The 19,311-nt window shown below is 42.1% G+C and overlaps 1 long non-coding RNA gene across 1 annotated transcript; it reads left to right on the forward strand.

The window, feature by feature from the left end:
* The first annotated feature begins 8,651 nt into the window (after positions 1-8,651).
* On the forward strand, positions 8,652-18,945 carry LOC125942458 (uncharacterized). The gene is made up of 4 exons (XR_007465126.1): positions 8,652-8,791; positions 10,163-10,275; positions 14,153-14,209; positions 18,837-18,945. It is a non-coding gene; the product is annotated as an uncharacterized LOC125942458 (long non-coding RNA).
* Positions 18,946-19,311: the final 366 nt, after the last annotated feature.

A 19,311-nucleotide genomic window follows, 5' to 3' on the forward strand; every position in this document is an offset into this window, starting at 1 on the left:
TCGTGACGTCGCGTGACAGACAGGCGAAGTTGGGAGTGGCCTGAAAATGTTTTGACCAATCCTGGAGGCTGATGGCAGAAATTAGAATCAAAACAGTTTGGAATCATTTTACCTTATAGCGCCCCATGTTTCTGTACGTCTGCGTTGTTTGTGGTCTCCATGCAAGGGCGGCACCCTGGCATCAAACATCCGCGCGTGAGCAGACAAGACCGAGCCCCGATCTCCTCGCGTCATCAGACGGATCCGCTGCATCCCTTCGACAAACTGTCACGTGATCATACGTCAGGCGTCTGGCGTTTGGTAGGGGGCGCTGTCACAACTTCCGCCGCCGCGCTCCAGCGTGACATTATGACGACGCGGGAAAGAGCCGAGTTGCGCCTCCTAAACTGTTCTTTCTCTTTGCGACGGTGACCGCTGAAGAATTACTCCATGTTCTTCGTTCTTAAACACCTAGGTTTAGCGCAGTTGAGTGTTCGTATATAACGGTAAACAAAAGAAAATATACAGTTTCTCACTAAATATACATTTTTTCTGTAGATGAAGCTTCTTCACAGTAAAGAAGAAGCTGGTGGGATAACGTGGCTGAAAGTAAATTGCCTTTTGTCGTTGTCCGCTTTCACTGTAAGTATTACAATTTTTATATGTAGAAGCACTTGCTTTCTTCAGTTTTTGTATTGCTCTCAGTTTTAATGCAGAATGATGCCTTTTTATTGTTGCTGCAGCCATAGTCTTATTGATATTCATAATCTTTGTATACAGTTAGCATTTCGTCATACTAAGTAGACTTTTCTTACTATGTACTACGCTGAAGTTGCTATGTACCTCTTCTGGATCCCATCAAGCAATTGTCACAGCTTTTATCATGAAATGACCATGCAGTTTTTGTTTACAGGAAAATAAAGCTTGATTTCTTTTATTTCTCTAATGTTATATTTCTTTTGTCATAACAGGCCCCTTCAGCAACCTGCGCACTCTCTCATTCTTGAATAATTTGCTCATTACCTTACACTAATGAATTAGTCTGTGACATACACGTCGCAGAACATATTTCCACTAAAAGCGAAATTCGTTATCCAGTAATTTCCACCATCGACAAAGCAGTACACCATCGCATCGCGAAAGAATAAAATAAATAAGTCATGGGACCCACTGTTTCAGTAGCTCTGAGTTAGGTTCTCTTCAGGGCTGCAACAATGTGTTGCCAGTGTCGTGCATTTCCGGATATTCTTGCATGAACAATGCTCAGCAAAGCACAAGTATTCATGGTGATACATCAAATAACAGCAGCACTTGCGCGTATCGAAGTTTGGAAAAAGTGGAGGTCTGCGCTTACTCTGCGTTCGGTGCGAATATTTTTTCAGTTTGTCGTATTGTCTTATTCTATAGGAGCGCCATCATGAAGAAAAACGAGGCTACAGGTTGAAAGATATCATTTTCCTAAGGCTTAGTTCGAAAATCAGCCGTCTTTTATTCAACGATACTAAGTTCAAGCCATTCCGAACCTTCTGCGTTGCGGGCATAAGGTACTCATTAGAAAACTATTATAGATGGTCGTGCTACAATTCCTACTTCGTAGTACTGTAACAAACCGCGTTTGTTACAGTACTACGCACAGAATTCCCCACTGGCGCAGTTATAATATACGGACAGGACGGCGGCTTCCTGCATAATATCTTTCCGAACATTCGTTGTCGCGTAACGTTTGATTCAGCCAGTCAATTATAGGGCTTTAGATAGCAATACCATGACCTGTTTATGAAGCATCCTGTAGTAGGGGAACTACGAATTAATGTTCACCGTGTACCCAATAAAAAGTGCTCGGGCATTTTTGCATTTCGCCCCCATTGAAATGCGGCCGCCGTGGCCGAGATTTTACCTGTGATCTTGTGCTTCGCAGCGCAGCACCGTAGCCGCATAGCCACCACGACTGGTCTAATCTGTTATTGCGCATCCGAACATATCCTGAGATTTTCAAAGAAACACAGAGTATGCGCAGCACTGGGGAAATTTATTTGCAGACGTTGGCGCCTGTAGCGAGCATCTGCTACTCTTTTCCACAAACGTAAGAGGAAAAAACGCTAAATGCTGACGAACAATTCAGTTCTTTCGTTTGATGTTTATTTATTCCGTTAAAAATACATGGAAAGGGTCCTCAGAATTGAAAGCCAAAAATGGGGCTTGAAAATGTCCAATGCCTGGCAACAGGCACGGGAAATTAAAATACTGCACAATTGTACCGGCACATCATTAACAAAAAGGAGAAAGAGAGGGTCGTCTCAGTAAACATCACACAGAATATGTCACAATCACCATGTTATATACAGACAAAACAAATAAACTATAGGAAGATAGCTTACACAAACAAAGAAGACAATTATCTATCTAGACGTCACTTGTTTGGAGTTCCTCAAGGTCGTCTTTTCGATGGCACATGCAGTGTGACAACACCGAACATCAGTCCTACCACAAGCGGTGCATGAATAACCGTTACCAATATGTTACCATATAACAGTGGAATACGAGTAGTCTTCACTTTGTGTGCACAGATTTCAGAAAACATGGGGCTACCTTCTTTCGGTGTTATGTATTACAGAGGCCGGAGTAGATAACACTTTTTGGCTACTTATCCACGTTATATATACGTCGTCTCGGCTTGCAAAATTACGCAGCATGATCATATGAGTGCGAAGACACCTGCCTTCAGTATTATTAAGCGCAGCAACATCTGATGTTCTACAGCACGTAGCCTCTGAAGTTAGGCTTGGTCGAGTAAATGTCACCGTAGGCAGCGTTAACATGCAACCCTGTACAAATATTTTACTTTCAACAATGATGGTTCTCTGAAAAATACACAAACGCTGTAATTGCACGCCATGTCATGCGGGGAAGCGCTCACTCGTACCGTCGTGGAAACGCTTTACAAAAGGAAATTAAGAAGAGTGGGCTGTGATTGCTGACAAAAAGCTCAGTGACATTCCTACGTGGTTTAAATACTCCAGCTGCCTAGACCTTATGCTCTGCTCAAAGTATCTTGCAATTGAAGTTCAGTGGACAACACACAGCGAAACAAGGGGTAGGGATCACTTCCCTATACTAATGCAGCATTGTAGACTGCTCTTTTCAACTTAACGGCACTATGCAAAGATAGCCAATTGGCAGGAATTTCAATATCACATTACTAGCCAAGCTGAAAATATCAGTGACACAGATATTCTACTATTCTGTATCCAAGACATCATAAAGCTTTGTTCAAAGCTTGATAAAATTCCTGAAGTCTACGCTGGTGTAGACTTAGAGCGTAGTCCTACGAAACATTCGATCATAAACTCGGTAGAGCAGCTCAATGCATCAGTCAAGTCTTCCATTAATTGCAATCACACTGAACTAGATTAACCATTTTCATTAGAAGAATTTAAGAACGCACTCGCTGCAGAATACGGCAGATGTCAATAGAAAGCTTGGTCTTAAAAATGTTCTGCACAGCCTACGAGCACCTGCTCAATCGGAAATACAGCACCGTGTTAGACACAAAGCGCAATGTTTCGCTGCATTGCAAGCGAGTAGCAATGGTCTTGTTGAAAAAACTGAGCTCTGCAATCGCGTGTGCATGTTATATCCTAAAGAGGTTCTGCGCCCACCACTCCACGATATCAGATGATAAGGTTCTATGTACAACACATCCGTTTTGGCTACGTAAACAAAAACCTGATGACGTCAACCATGATCAACAGTATGCTGCCCAAAGCTGCAGTCTGTGCAGGTATCTAATGATGGGTTAAACTTATTTTTTAAAGCGTACCAAGTTATGCTCTACTAATAGCGCCAATGCATCTTGCATACACTTCTTCTAAGCTTCAATTAAATCAGTATGTGCAGATATCTAATCAGCTTTGCCATAACCTTTATCAATTTTGCCAACGGCTGTGCATGTTCTTGCCGAAATGCGCAATTTGCGCGCCCGACGCGACAGCCAAGAACACCGGGTATTTGTTAAACAAAAGAAATAGCGGTATAATGCTTAGTCAAAACGACGTTTCATATATTAGTTGAAGGAGACGGTGGTGCCCTAGGGTTGATAATAATCTCGTTCAATATGGTATTCATGCGCATACTTACAAAAGCTTCGCTTTCAGCTGCGCGAGTATGTCATACAACTGTGCTTCCTTACTATTTCAGAGGATCGCTGGGATATAATCGCCATTAAAATATTTAAGAATTTGGGTATTGGCCAAGCAGCCTGTGAAACTTATTATACAGGATCTCACCAAAATTTAGGGAGCGAGGAGGTCAATAGAAAACACATAAAAAAAGAAATTCTTGATGCCCATAGCGAACAGTTTAGAAAATGAGTTTTAGCTGGAATTCAAATGAATAAGGTGAGAGTGAAATGTTTCCGATAATTCAATGAAAACAGCGTCATACCTAAACCTCATTATTCCTCTTCTAATGTAAAACAACACAAATCAATCCTCCCGTGGTGCTCAGTGGCTATGGTGTTGGGCTGCTGAGCACGAGGTCGTGGGATCGAATCCTGGCCACGGCGGCCGCATTTCGATGGGGGCGAAATGCGAAAACACCCGTGTACTTAGATTTAGGTGCACGTTAAAGAATCCCAGGTGGTCCAAATTTCCGGAGTCCCCACTACGGCGTGCCTCATAATAAGACCGTGGTTTTGGCACGTAAAACCCCATAATTTAATTTTTAAACAGAAATCAATATATCTTTAACTTGAACCTGTTCTTGTTTTTCTTTCTCCGCTTAAAAACGTATGATTGTTTATAAAACCTGTCACAACTAACGTTAGCCAAGATCCTAACAACAATTTATAGAACATACGAGGACGCAACCAAACGATATTTTTCAGCAGTCGCCTACCACGCTATTAATTTGTGCATTAAGGGCACGAATTTCGATAAGAAAGTTGGAAATGCGTTCTAAGGCAAAGTAAAGTTTCTTCTTTCTCCGTGAAGCTGATCAAGCCTCTCTAAGGTGATAATCGACATTGATGAAGCAGGAGGCAGGTTGGAGATAACAAACTTGGAAATATATATCAGAGAAGATACTGCACTGTCAAATACAGAGTTTGCTGAAGAACACTGATGCTAAACACAGAAGCAAACAGCGGTTTACTCTTCTGCTTTTCCTAAGTTAAGGCCTAGGACAACTGTCCCTACATACGACCAACTCTGTCCCACTCTTCTACCACCAAGTGGTTAAGGCTCAGACTAGCGTTGGATCGTGAGGATTCTTACTGATCCATCAGTTTAGTGATTGCAGCCTAGACTGAAAGGAATGGTTTCAGTAAACAACAAAAAGGGGAGGTGGCTACTGCTGTCCCGCCTCAACATTCCCCTAACCAATGCGGAAACAACTGAATTTAAACGACCTACTGGGTTGTGCCTAATCTCGTTAGCAGATTTGTTGGACTTTAGGCAAGCATTTGGCCCTTTTTCCCATCATAGCTCTCTGTCGCCTTTTACAACGCTCTTAGTGATTCCTCGCTGCATGGGTGCCTGTAATTTCTGTCGTCACATTTCTGCGCAATTTGTCCGCAAGCCCACTCTGATGAACTAAGTGAAGTGACGCACGCACCGGCAGTTAACAAGCATTCTGTAAAGGAGCGTTTTTGTCGAATGCTACGCTGTCACTACGCCTGACTCTGTGAGCTTTCGACGACTGAGCTGTCCTTCAATTTGGGAATTCTTGGCACCATCTGCGTACTGGCCATGGACCGCGTATAAAGTGTTTACCATTGTGGGTCCTTTACCCTAGGCATTTAGACCTGACAAAAGGGCGTGCGAAATCATCACCCCCACCTTTAGTGACGGTCTCAACGCTTCCGCATTCATGAATAGGGGTTAGTAGGTAATTACCCATGCAATCAAGCGCATTACGCAAAGTAAATTACCGTGCAGAGAGTGCCGAGAAAGTGCTTGTATACTTTAGTGCGCCACACCGCCTCTTCAGCACGTTTGAGAGATGAGTGGCTTAACACGTTCCCACTAAAGAGTACACTGGGCTTATTTTCGCTCATTGATACGATAATGCATTGCCGCGATTACGTCGTCGAACTTTCTAATCACACAGTGGCATACTTACATCAACAACGAACACTTAAACAGCCCGTAAACAAAAACAATACACGCCACTAAATAATTACGCACATAATTGCATAAGAGCACTGTAGTGTCTCTATGTCTTGAATCGGTACTCACAAAGTCCGGAATATACTACGCCAGTTGGGCAGGAACGCTGCTGGCCATCTAGTTGGCATGGGACTATTATTACGATGGCTTCCATGAACTGTTGTTAGCCTGGACAACCATCGGCGTTAGCATTACTTACTGCCTTCCGTTGTCACCCTGACACGTGATATCGCTGTAAAGCCAGCACCGATCTTTTTCTAATTTTTCCCCGTGCGGAGTCGAAGTAATAAATTACGACATTGGATTATAGTCGGAAACGACGTTTACTATGGCATCAAATCGCCAGTAGTCAAAGGCCCATGTATTATGCATTGGGTGTAGCGTAAAGAACCTTAGGTATTACAAAAACTACGGCGTGTCTCATAATCATAGTGTGGTTTCGGCACGTGAAACTCAAAGTTCATTTTACTTGTAAAAATTAAGAGCACTCTCTAACGTGCTTAGTAAGACGTTATGATGATGATGATGATGATGATTGTGACGATGTGGATGGCGCGCTGGTTTATTTATTTGTTAATGCGTCAGGTGGAGCCTGAGTTTTTGTTTCTCTTGTTTTGTTTTTTTTTCGTTAAGGGTGTCAGTGTGAGTAGAATCATTCTTAACAGTAATAATTTCTTTATTGCGCGTAGTTCGTTCAAAATATGATTCGCTGCCATACTGGCCACCGGATAAATAAAAACAATTTGGTAATGAATGGAATATTGTCGCACAATGCAGTCTGTTTCACACACGATTAACCGCATCCGATGAGCCTTTTTCGTGCCTTCATAGTTTCCTCACAGAAACATTTGCCTAACTTTTTATTGTGCTTTTCTTCTCTGAATACTCTTTCATTTTTAAAGAAAATAAACATGGCGATTATTCCACGACACTTCTTTTTAACCCATGAACGCACCTATTTGTGCGTCAAATGGCGTCAAGCAAAATGTGAACCCCAAAACATGATGCAGTTAAGAGAACATTGTCTTCTGACTGAGCCCAAATCTGAGCGGCATTGTCAGATACGCCGAAGAATATGAGGTCACCAATTAGTGTTTGGTCTTTAGAATCTTTATGGCACAAGCCCGGCCCACCATGCACCTCCCGAGCCGCATCAGTCACTATACTTGTCGCAAATCATTAGGTGGTGTTTGTCGAAAAAATTTACATGTCTCTCAACTGTAACTACCCAATTTTTCGGTGTATTCATAACACCTTGGTATAAGACGCACCCTCTATTTCTCGCGTCTTTTGAAGAAAAAAATTGTATATCAGGCGCACTTATTTTAGTTCTCTCGGCATTTTTAAACGTGATTACGCACGCTTGTGAACTAAACGCGGAACTTCGAACTGTCCCTTTTCATGGCAGAAAATTTCCACAAACAAAATTCTTACGAGCTGCGAATTCTGCATCACTCCTCTTAGGCACAGGAAACGTGCATTTTTTACACTTCAGTTAAAGTCATCAAAGGCCTTATCCTCCGACGCACTGTCTAAACTACAGTTACTTCGTCAGGCAACATCGCTCGGTTACCGTCCCAGCTTCTGAAAAACTTGCACGCGACGGGGCTAGCATCTTGAAGCACTTAGCTGGTGTTGCCTCTGTGGCGTGGCGTACTCTGGACGAACACAAACAACTATCACATCAGGCGTCACAGCTGAAACCACAGCTGAAACGCACATAATATCTAAATGGTGACAGGAACCCGGTTACACTACGACTACTGCTGCACTGCTGATATGCAGGCTTGCTAAAATTTCTCATGATGGTCATAGCCAAGTGGTAATATTGTAAAACGCGCACATGTCCGGGGCCACAAAGTAACAATAAAGAATTGTGCTGCTTTTTCCTTATTATTGAGTCAATAGCGTGGGTACCAAGTCTCACTCAAACAAACAAACTACGCTATAACGGCAAACTAGTACGTGTCGCCATCAATCACGCAGGCACCTATACAACGGAGACCACGAAAGCTGCCTCAGCAGCATTACTGCGGCCGTCGCGCTGACTACATGGTGAGCCCCCGCAGCTGACATCTGTCGTCATGGTCGCTCTACTGGCTCTACACTGTAAAAAATTTCCGTAATTTTACAGCAAAAACCTACGTAAAATTTACGTAGACCATTCTGTTTTATGAAAAACGGCGGGATTCTACGTAAAAAAGACGGACGTGAGCTCCGTTTATGAAAAACGGCGGGATTCTACGTAAAAAAGACGGACGTGACCACCGTTTTTGAAATACGGAGAGCCGTCCGTAATTTCATGAGGAGGGCAACTGAACATGTTACTAGTGAAAAATGAACACGCAAAGAATATAACGAAAAGACACTGCCTACTCTCACTGCCAGTTACATATATCACCATAGATAACGCTGTTTGAACATTATTCGCGTGCGAGCACAGTAAACACACAAAAAGAAGCAGGTAGGGTATGAGCGGCGGCGCTGCTTACCACCCCTTCATCGCGCCTACACGCTGGGTTGGATTCCTCCAGCACAAACAACTGTACGAGTACTCGCTAATGGCGGACGGTGGAGGTGGTGTTCCTGTCGCATTTGTGATTTCACACTAAATAGGAAGGAATCGGCGCTGGATTGTTACACAAGTAAGTGATTTAAGTGTCCTTTTTTCGTTGTTGGTGCACGTCGCGCGTGCGAAATGCTCCGCGATGGCCGGTGATGGGCTCAATTGTGTTGTGTGAGCACGCTCTTTAACGAGATTCCTTGGCCATGAGGATTGACAAAGCGACATTGCGAGTCTGTGATAAAGGGGTGTTTCATTTGTTGTGTTGAATGCATACTCACTACAACTGAGACGTGTAGGCAATATTAGCGGCGTTGACGCCTCTAGTAGCTCCTTTGTCGTCTAATGTGGCCGCTGGTTTACGGACGTTAGCATTCCAGTTAGTACTGTGTTGTGCTGTGTGCTCGGCGTTCCAAAATTAAGTGAAGGCGTTGTACCCGTTAGTATCTCTCTCGACGCGGTGCAACGTTATGTTACCAATATTCGGTGACGCATTGCATCACAGTGAAATTTTTAGCCATTATTATAAGCTTCGGACGCAGTGCCTTGGCTGGGCGTGCATAATCGCAGTGTTCACGCCCGGGATTGGAAGATTGCTCATGTATGAAGACCTCATTGAGCATGTTCGATGTGCATGCCCATTCATTACAATCAAATGACGGTGGAGCGTGCTTACTGCCATAACCTTGTGCCACCTGCAGTGGTAGGGAACACGGGTGTCACACGGTGCCCTTTCGTTTGTAGTAGAGCCCGAGCAATCGTGCACGATCGCAATTGAAAGTTGTGCGCGTGATACCCGTTAAGAGTCATTGCAAAGGAAACGGATTATTTTCTACCTGGCAATCTGTATTCGTTTTTTTTTTTGACAGCTACCAGTCTGACGATTAACGTTCTGACGCAGTACGTCAGCATATCACGTATTCTGGGAGGGAGGATTGCCGTTTAAGTTCTGCCCATATGCGGCCGTAATTGTAAAACAAATGCATGCGAAAAGTAATTTTAACTTAACCTTGACATAGAATAGTGGTGGCCAAACGTGCATTACGGACATTCCAAAGTTATATATATTCCTAACAAGTGTAAAACAAACCAAACTATATGTCAACACTGATGTTGAAGGGAGGTTCACACTTACTGTCTCGAGTTGCATAGACTAATTTTCAGCTTACACGCATCATTGCAATAATTCTAAAATGCGTGCATGTGTTGTAAGTTATGCAGGGCAAAATTTTTGTCAGCTCATTTTTCTAATAGAAAGTGCTTCATAAAGTTTTTTTTGCAAAAAGTTAAACGAGGCCATTAGCACTTTATAAAATACTGTGAGCTATCTCACAGCAATAACAGTAACTCAGTGACGAGCTTATATGCAATAGTGTAATTGTATATAAAAATGTTTGTGCTTTGCTTTGGATGACCGGTCAGAAAGTAACTGATATCAGTATTTCATTTGCAGCTGTTGCACCAGTGAAGGATGTCTGTGTGCCGCCTTGCATTCAGTTTCTCAGTCATGGGGGCCTGCTTGCAACACCAGTGGCAAAGCAGTCTTGCATTGTGCTATTTGTTCTGGTAAGCTGTGCCATTCTATCGTATATCAGTCATGCATATGCAGTCCTAATGGACATTGACTGCAAATGTTGGTTGAATGACAATGCCTATACAAGTATAATAATTGTTGCAGATGCATCCAAAAGATAAATGATGTTTTGTTCTTCCTGGGGCAACCAATTGGTTCAGCATGAGGACGTCGACTTGAAAGTGGGATTGTTTCATACTTGTCTCGGTTGCACATGAGTTGTGTTCAAAAAACACTAATAGCACCAGATTTCGGGATATGAGGCAACAGATAAAACATGCACCAATAAAAATTCTTCGTTTAGTTTGCCTCTATGAGTATGCAAAAACACCTGCATACTGACCTCTAACACTGTCATGCATGGGCTCCATGGTAACTAAGTGTAGCCACAGTTAAGCTCACTGTTAGCCACTGCTCAGCTTACTATAATAGGTGAAGATGCCTCGACGGATTTGCGTGTGACATTGGAAGGTATCATAACAAGGTAAAATATAGCTTCAGCACACAGCTGTGTCACGTGGTCAGATGACCAAAATATATGAATATTTTGAAGGGAATGAACAGCACTACTGCCAGAATGAAGTGAAGGTGAAGGGCACAGCAACACATTCCCTTTATCCTGTCTATGGCACCATTCAGTTCCTTCCTATACATGCACCAACCAGCCCAGTTCAGAACGCTCTAGCAGTTCATCTGAAATACCTTAATTTGTCTAGAAGATTAAGTGTATACACACTAGCATATGTGGGGGCTATTCTGCGAGTTTTGTATGTTTTGAACATGTGCCATGAGGATTCTTCATTGCTCAAAACTTGATATACAACTGCACAAAGCAGCATCAATAGCTACGTTGCTTCCCCATCTTGTGTCGAGGGTCTGTGCGTGTTTCCTAAGATAGTCCTTGTGTCGTCGTCCTGTTTGTCCTACATAATTGCTGCTGCAGGGCAGTAGGATGTTGTAAACAGCACCAACTGCACTTCCTATGATCTCCAGCACATACTTCTTGATGCAAACTTCTCGTCTTGACCTGGTCCGGTTGACATTTTCGTACCTGACCAGTTTGTTGGCCCTGAAAATAAAAAGGTAGTTCCAACTCTCCCTAGCAATTTGCTTGAATTGACAGCTTCCTTTGTGTACCTATTGTATAGCAGTGATAGGCCTTGGCTTCCTTGAAGTACTCCGACTGAAGACTTCACCTATGTTCAGCTCCGTTAAATGCTTCTTGGCAACGCATGGCGAAAGGCAGTGCGAACACACTGTTAAAAGCAACCATACTTGGGTCTTGAAGCTCCCCTCCACTTCGTGGTAGTGCCCTTGTGTTCCTGTAGCAACAACACGCTTCAGTGTTCAAGTGCGCTAATAGGAAAGGCCAAGACACTTTTGAGTGTGGGGCATAGATCCAGCACGATGCTCACCACAGAAAACCTTCAAGCCAGATATTGGAGCTTGCCTTCCAGCAGTTTTACTTCCATGAGCACACCTGGCACTGTGGAGGAGACATTAAAAAATGGCTGAACTCCTTGAGTAGCCTTGCTTGGCAACTTCTCACAGACAAAAACACTGTCAGGTAACCGTAAAACACTAGCTATTGTGGGCACCAGTGTAGTAAAGTTATTTTGCTTCATTGGCAACTTTCTCCTCTATATTAGGTGAAGTAAGGCTACTAAATGGGTAGAGTGATTTTCTTCCTGTCTTCTCTGCAGTGCTAGATGAGTTCACGTACGGGGAAAAACTACCACTAGACAGTGATCTTCCATTTCTGGACCGCAGGGTTTTCTTTGGTTAGTGTTATGTATGCTGGAGCTATGCCCAATGTTTGGAGGAGGGTATTCTGCCTTCCGCATCGGCACACTCTTTCGCTGTGAAGCTCATCACAGGAACACCAAAAGGCGTCCTCAAGAAATCGAGGCATCACCAAGTGGAGGAGAGCTTCTGAACCCATGTCTAACATTTCCTTAAAGTGTGGTGGCCACTGTTATATCATATTCACAAGGTCAGTCATAGTGTCAAAGAGACTGTTGGGAAAGCTGGAACTTTCCTTTTATTTTTCACGTCGAGCAATCGGGGTACATTGTGCGAAAAGGGTGACTCGGACCGAGCCTTGACGCAAAGTGTAGCAAAAGGCAGAACAGCAGTTCATCAACTGTGCGGTTGTTGTTTACATTATCCCGCTATCCAGCAGCTGCAACTACGCAGGACAACAAGCCTAGTATATATATGTTTGTCTGTAAACAAAATTCTTTGCCTGCATTCATGTTGTCTAGCCTTCTCCCGTCTTTTCGTGCTGTCCCCAAGTAATCGCATAGGTACACTCTTACATAACTTGCAATTATAAGATTCATGCTTGGGAATATAATCGGAAACTGTGCCATATGGATGACATAATTCATTACACGTGGTGTTAAAGTGGCTGTGCAGTCTGGGTAGGGGCTTCAAATCTGCTTGTTATAGCAATTCATAAGTTGCTTCCAAAACTTGAGATACAAAGATTCAAGCTATGTCTGTGAAAACAGTGCATCATGTTACAAGGAACTGTTAGAACACTCATGGGAAATAGCTCGGTATTGCGAGAGGTTGTAGAAACTTGCTTCAACTTGCTTTCTACAGCATTTTATAAAGATGCTTTTTTAACTCCCGCATCTGTCGTGTTGTCTCATCACAAAACTGTAAACAAATATGAGTATTATGCCTTGAGTTTCAGTAAAGATTACATGAATATGATTAATCCTTTCCGACGCTATGCACACAATTCAATACACCAAGATAGTGCATTAATAGCAATGGCATTGATTAAAGTAAGGATATTTAAAATGTGTCCCGTACATCTTCAAACTCTTCTAATTGAAATAGTGCTGCATGTTTGAATTACACAGGCAAATTGTTTTAGTAAAGGAAGTATGAAGGTAGATGGTTGGGTACTTTGCTTGGTGTATGTAATTGTATGTATGTCACTTCTTTCATCGTTTTTCACAGTGTGTTGCACCAGTCATAATTTTCGAATGGCTGGATAGGTGCTATTCAAGCCTGGTAGACATGAAATAGTTGATGTTTGCAAATCTGATGTACTTGCACTGAGTTTTTGCATGGAGTGCACATTCCATAAACTTGACAAACTCACTAAAGAACTGAAAACTCCTAATCTATTGTACTTCTGTAAGCATTTTATGAATATGAAGATGTAAGAAATGCGGTGAAGCTAAGTTTTCAATCAACACAACTAATTGGCATGTGAAAGGGTTAAGGAAAGAGGCTCCTTGAAACAATTTCTCGAAACATCGCAACATACCACCTGAGGGTCTCCAACCTTAACCTCTTACTACTGTTTTGCAAATCACAATATTGACTGAATGCAATATTTTTCTGACCAGTCTTTCATGTAATGTAAAGAAAGTTAACACGCCTAGTCTTACATGAAGATAAATTCGAAATCATTTATTTATAGCACTCACTTAGCAGCAGTTCTGAACTTTTCTTTATCAGTATAGTACTTGTGATTCACCTTTGTATTGCTGAGTACAGGTAGAGATATGGTTAGTTGTTTACTAGAAAGGATCCCGAATTTTCCACCTTCTGATTGTAGCTTAGACCGTCACTTGTACTTCACAAGGAGTGGACTGTGGTAGCTAGGAAATATAGTTTTCCTGAGAATTTCCATGCATGCAATTTTGATTCTGTCTGCTAGCATGTTTGTATTACAGCATGAATTTCATAGATTAGAGGCTCCATGAAGGTACATTCTGTCGTTGAATGTCTATGAGATGGTTAAGCAGGTTGACTGTATCTAGTTACAACTCCTCATGTCCTGTGGCAGTTACGTTTGTGTGGTTTGGTGCTGTCAGTGTAAGCTTAACATTTCTTTCCTTCTCCCAGGAAGGACACAAGCATTGAGGAGCCATTTGACCTGCCACTACACTGATACGGTATTTGGTAGGTTCTATTACAGGTTTTCTTTCGTGTAGTAGTACCTGCTATAATTCTGTATAACGTGTTCAGACCTTTAGTCAGCAGGCTGTTTGACAACAGGTGTTTACAAATGAATAACTAACAAGATTTTCAAGGTCATTAGTGATGCAATCGTTGCACACTGCTGCATTTTTCTGCAAATTAATTGATGAGCCATCCAGCAAGTGCTGCTCTCCTGCCTTAATGCACAAACCTTCAAATACTGTTAACCCTATATCACAAGTGTACAGCAAATGGAGATGACTGTTCACAGCGACAAGTTCATAATGTTTACTTACATGCAAAAGGGAGTCAAACGTCAGGTACACATTTGAAGTTTTCCAAAACAAGTTCATCATCATAGTGCATAAATGAACAAGTAACTTAGCGCAATAAAAATACACAGGCACAAGAAAGGGAGACAAAGACAAGCGCTTGGTGACTCAGAAGTGTGTGACATATATGTTCCAACCAATTATTATTTTCTAAATTTTCTTCTACTGATCCAGGATTCCTGTGACTACTTGCCTTAGGTAACATACTCTGTTGCCTTCTTGCCCTAGAAAACATAACTAGTGCCTTCTTGCAGCCCTTTAAACTGGCAACATCTTCACCACCGACAGTAGAGCATGTTCAGATAAATTCAACTAGACATGCCTGGTGACCACTTAATTTTGGTGAACAAATTTTATTTTGTGCCCGAGCCTGACGACAATGAAATCAATGATATCTTCTATTTTGTTGTAGCGCAAGCTGAACGACAAGGACAACAGAAAGGCAAATTTGACGCACAGCCAGCGTTAACGTTCAACAACAGATTCGTTTCCAGTTCTCATCACTATATATACCCTGAAAACGTCATACAACACGTGTAAAAGCTCGGTAAACATGAACTAAAAAAAACGGGAACCACACGCATGCAGTTTTTTAGCCACATAGATTGACAGACATGTAGACGTTTAACGCGAACAAAGATCGCATCATCTTCCACCTGCTTCTACTCATGATAACTGTTTTTTTAATCTAGGTTTGCGCTTGCATCTTTGGCAATGAAGGGCAAGAAAACCATCAGCAGCCAGGTATTTACTTTGTTATTGTGTTCTCGTAGCCTGTCATTTATACATCTACCAGTTTGACCAATGTAGGACCGTCCACACTCAAAGGAATGTCGTATAAAACACACGTGATGCAATCAATGAATTTGTTTTTATGTTCATTTTCGCATGCAGTATCCGCAATTCTTTCTGGCTTTGTCTTCCTACACAGGCTCCCCAATTTATTAGGAGCTGAAAAAACTATGTTGATATCAGACCTTCCAGCAATCTTTATTCTGTGGGAGAAACTATGTATGTAGGGGATGACAGCAACCTTTCTTTTCTTTATGTCGGTGTTTGTACCATTCACTTGCTCGGAACCTTTTTTCACTTGGCTCGGGTAACCAGCGCCGCTTAAACGTGAGACTTGCCATCTGAAGCTATTGTGCATTAGGTGCCGGCATGGCTTCTTGAGCGCTTCACTGAAACACACCTTCATGATTCCCCCTCTTCAAGTTTTGTATGCACGGAATGAAATGGTAAAAGTGGCTTACTTGCCCTAGGTTCTTAACCCCAGCAGGTTTTGTTATCGGTGAGCACAAAATTAATGTGAAGGAATCCAAACTTCCCGTCACATGGCTATCCTGCACCTAATGCACGATTGCTTCGAACGGCAAGTCTCACGTTTAAGCGGCTTTGTTTACCCGAGCCACGTGCTCATGTCAGTCGCAGCAGGACTGCTTAAAAAGGCACAGCAAAAAGGTTCTGAGCAGGTATATGGTACAAGTACCGATATAAAGAAAAAGATTGCTGCCATGCCCTACATACATAGTTTCTCCCACAGATTAAAGATTGCTGGAAGGAGTGACATCAATGTTGTTTTTTCGACGCCTACTAAATTAATGAGCCTGTGTGGGAAGTCAAGGCCAGAAAGAATTTTGGATACTGCATGCGAGAAGGAACATAAAAGCAAATTCATTGATTATATCGCGTGTGTTGTATACCGCATTCCTCTTGGGTGTGGAGGGTCCTACATTGGCCAAACTGTTAGATGTATAAATGACAGGCTATGAGAACACAATAACAAATTAAATACCCTGGCTGCTGACGGTTTTCTTGCCCTTCATTGCCAAAGATAAGTGCAAACCTAGATTCAAAAAAGCAGTCATCATGAATAGAAGCAGGTGCAAGATAATGCGCTGAACTATAGACACTAGAAACATATCAACATTTGGTGACGCATGCATCAGTAAGCCTTCAATTTCATTATCCTCGAAAGAGCTTGATTATCTTTGTTCGCGTTAAACGTGTACATGTGTCAATCTGTGTGGCTAAAAAACTGCATGCGTGTGGTTCCTGGTTTTCTTTAGTTCATGTTTACCGTGCCTTCACACGTGTTGTATGACGTTTTGAGGGTATATATAGTGACGAGAACAGGAAATAAATCTGATGTTGGAAGTTAACACTGTGTGCATGTCAAATGTGCCTTTCTGTTGTACCTGTTGTTCAGCCTTGCGCTGCAATAAAATAAAAGATGCCATACAAACAAGCCCCTATAGCTACCCTCATTGTTAGTTTCGCAAGAAAAAGAATTGTCTTTGAAAATAAAATATAGAAGCACCTGTTCAGTTGGAAGCATTTTTTTCTGGATTCTGCCAAATCCGTATTTTGATTAATCCCAAAGAAAAAGTGTTGTGGCTATGGCTCTAAGAATATTTTGGCACAGACTGCAGGCAAATAGCATGAATTCCAACTAATTACCACGGAGTATCCCTGCTACGATATAAAGTAAAACTTTGAAAACACATCATTGCACATGTTTTAAGTTCAGTGTGTTTTTCTCTGCATCTATTAACAGCACGGAATTTGGCCATCCTGTTGCCATTGAAGTCGCAGACATTTGGGCAAATAGCTCTGCCCTCGTTGACTCTCAAAATCCACGAGAAGCGCTCATATTTGGACATTGCTTTAGTTTGAGCTTTACTTTAAAATTTCTTTAGGAGAGGCGGAATTCCCAAATTAAGCACGTCACCCAAGTAATGCTGTCTGGAACGACATGTTGCATTATTTGTTTGGTTCTGGGGTTGCCAGTCAAGGAATGGACAGAATAAACGGTACTGCCTGTAGCTGCCACATATGGGGTCCATGTGTACTTGTTGCAGGTTCATTTACGTCGCGAAAGTGCTACAGGTTACTTCGAAAAGCACAGACTGACAAAACGGCAAATTTTTGGGGGAACACAGCGACTTATGTGGATTGACCTTGGGTGGTGTGTCTATAATTATAACTTTTTAAGGGGGTGGAGATAGTATGTTGACGCACTGACGACCATAACTTTCAATTATCATTGCTTAAGTAAAAAGTATATTGCACATTGATACTTTCATGACAAAAACCAACCAAATCTGAAAGAGGCTGAAAGGCACACATGTTGTATTGCAAGGCATGCTTTCTTCATATTGTTGCTAATTTATAAGCTGGTCATCTGGACAGTACCTCTGGCTTGGTTGTTTTGCATCGGAATTGTACAACATGAGTGGTTTGAGCTCGTTTTAAGAGTGCTTCATTGTTTTGGGAAAACAGTGGAATCTGCAAGGTTTTCTATTAGAGCAGTGAAAGTTGAAAGCCATGGTCCGCAGTATGGTGGGGGTCGTGGTAGCTCTACCTACATGCAGAAAATGTAATCTCTGACTGTCAATGTGCACGTGAGAGTTTTGCCTGTTCCAAGTGAGCCATCAAATAACTTGGGTAGATTTCATCTGAAGTTTTTCATGTTATAAGGCTAGGAACATATACCAACAAGGCAGAGTATGACATTTTTTTAGAGCACTGGTAGTTACATTTGTGACTTGGAAATCATTTATTGTTGATGTATCTGACTAAAAACGGTGATGATGGTGGTACAGTAAACCTTGTTACAAGAGGCACCCAAGGGACTCGGGAAACATGTCTCTTGTAACCAAAATTCTAAAAACACTGAGGAGTCGGACTAGACCACTTTATTATACATGAGCACCAAAGTGTGTTTAAACTCATCTTTGATGCGAACAGAGCTGTCTCATGGAAACATGGCTATGGCTCCGGAGTTTGATTACCGGCATACAAAGCGACCAGCACCGTATACGCTGTGACAGAAATCCAACTCAATGGTACTCTGTCACAGAGTCGGTGTGGGAGCGCGACGATTATAGAAGCATAATGGCAGAAAATTCAGTGAAATTGGTAGTCTCAACCATGTGAGGAATGACAGCCGGCTGCGGAACGAAACAAAATAGAGCCAAGGGAGTGAAAATTGCAGCGCATACCGGTTAGTACGACGTTAGCCGCATTACGTGAGCGTGTCTGGGTTGTGTCTCTTATAAATAGTGAAGAATTTGCTCTAGGGACATAAAAAAAAAGTTGTCCTTAGTAACCGAGTGTCTTGTAACCATGTCTCTTGTATGCAATGTTGTTAACATGGCGAACATAGGAAAACCAACCAAACCATTTTGAAATGTCTCTCATAACCGAGTGTCTCTTGTAACGAGATTTTACTACTAATAAAGAGTCTTAATTGATTGTTTTTTTTTCCTTTTCAGGCAAAGGCAGGAGGCATCTGCAAGCAACCAGTCATTCCGATTCTCAACCAATCCTTCTAGTCAGCCCATTTCTAGTGTCTTATCTTGCAAGTTTTTTTCAATAAAGCATAATAAACACGCAGTTTCGTTCAGATTCAGGTGGCTTGTTGCTTTTTGGGCACGAATTTGTATGTATGCTTTGTACACGTCATGTACAGAACTCAAATGCAACATGGCAACACTGACACGAAGATGAAGCGGTGTAGAAGACAGTTACACAAGGAGGAAACGTGCACACACAGCATTTTCAGTGTGGTGTATGTCCACTTATGTGCATTGATTTCTGCCCCATTTCAAGCTATATCTGATGTGAGTTAGCCATGTTGTAATGTACAACTTGGTATAACTTATTTCAATGAAACAAACAATTTTCTCATTTGCTGGAGATATACACCCGCATCATCATTTACAAAAGAAATTTTGCACCTGTTGATAC

The sequence above is a fragment of the Dermacentor silvarum genome, chromosome 1 (assembly GCF_013339745.2).
Source record: "Dermacentor silvarum isolate Dsil-2018 chromosome 1, BIME_Dsil_1.4, whole genome shotgun sequence".
NCBI classification, from domain to species: Eukaryota; Metazoa; Arthropoda; class Arachnida; order Ixodida; family Ixodidae; genus Dermacentor; species Dermacentor silvarum.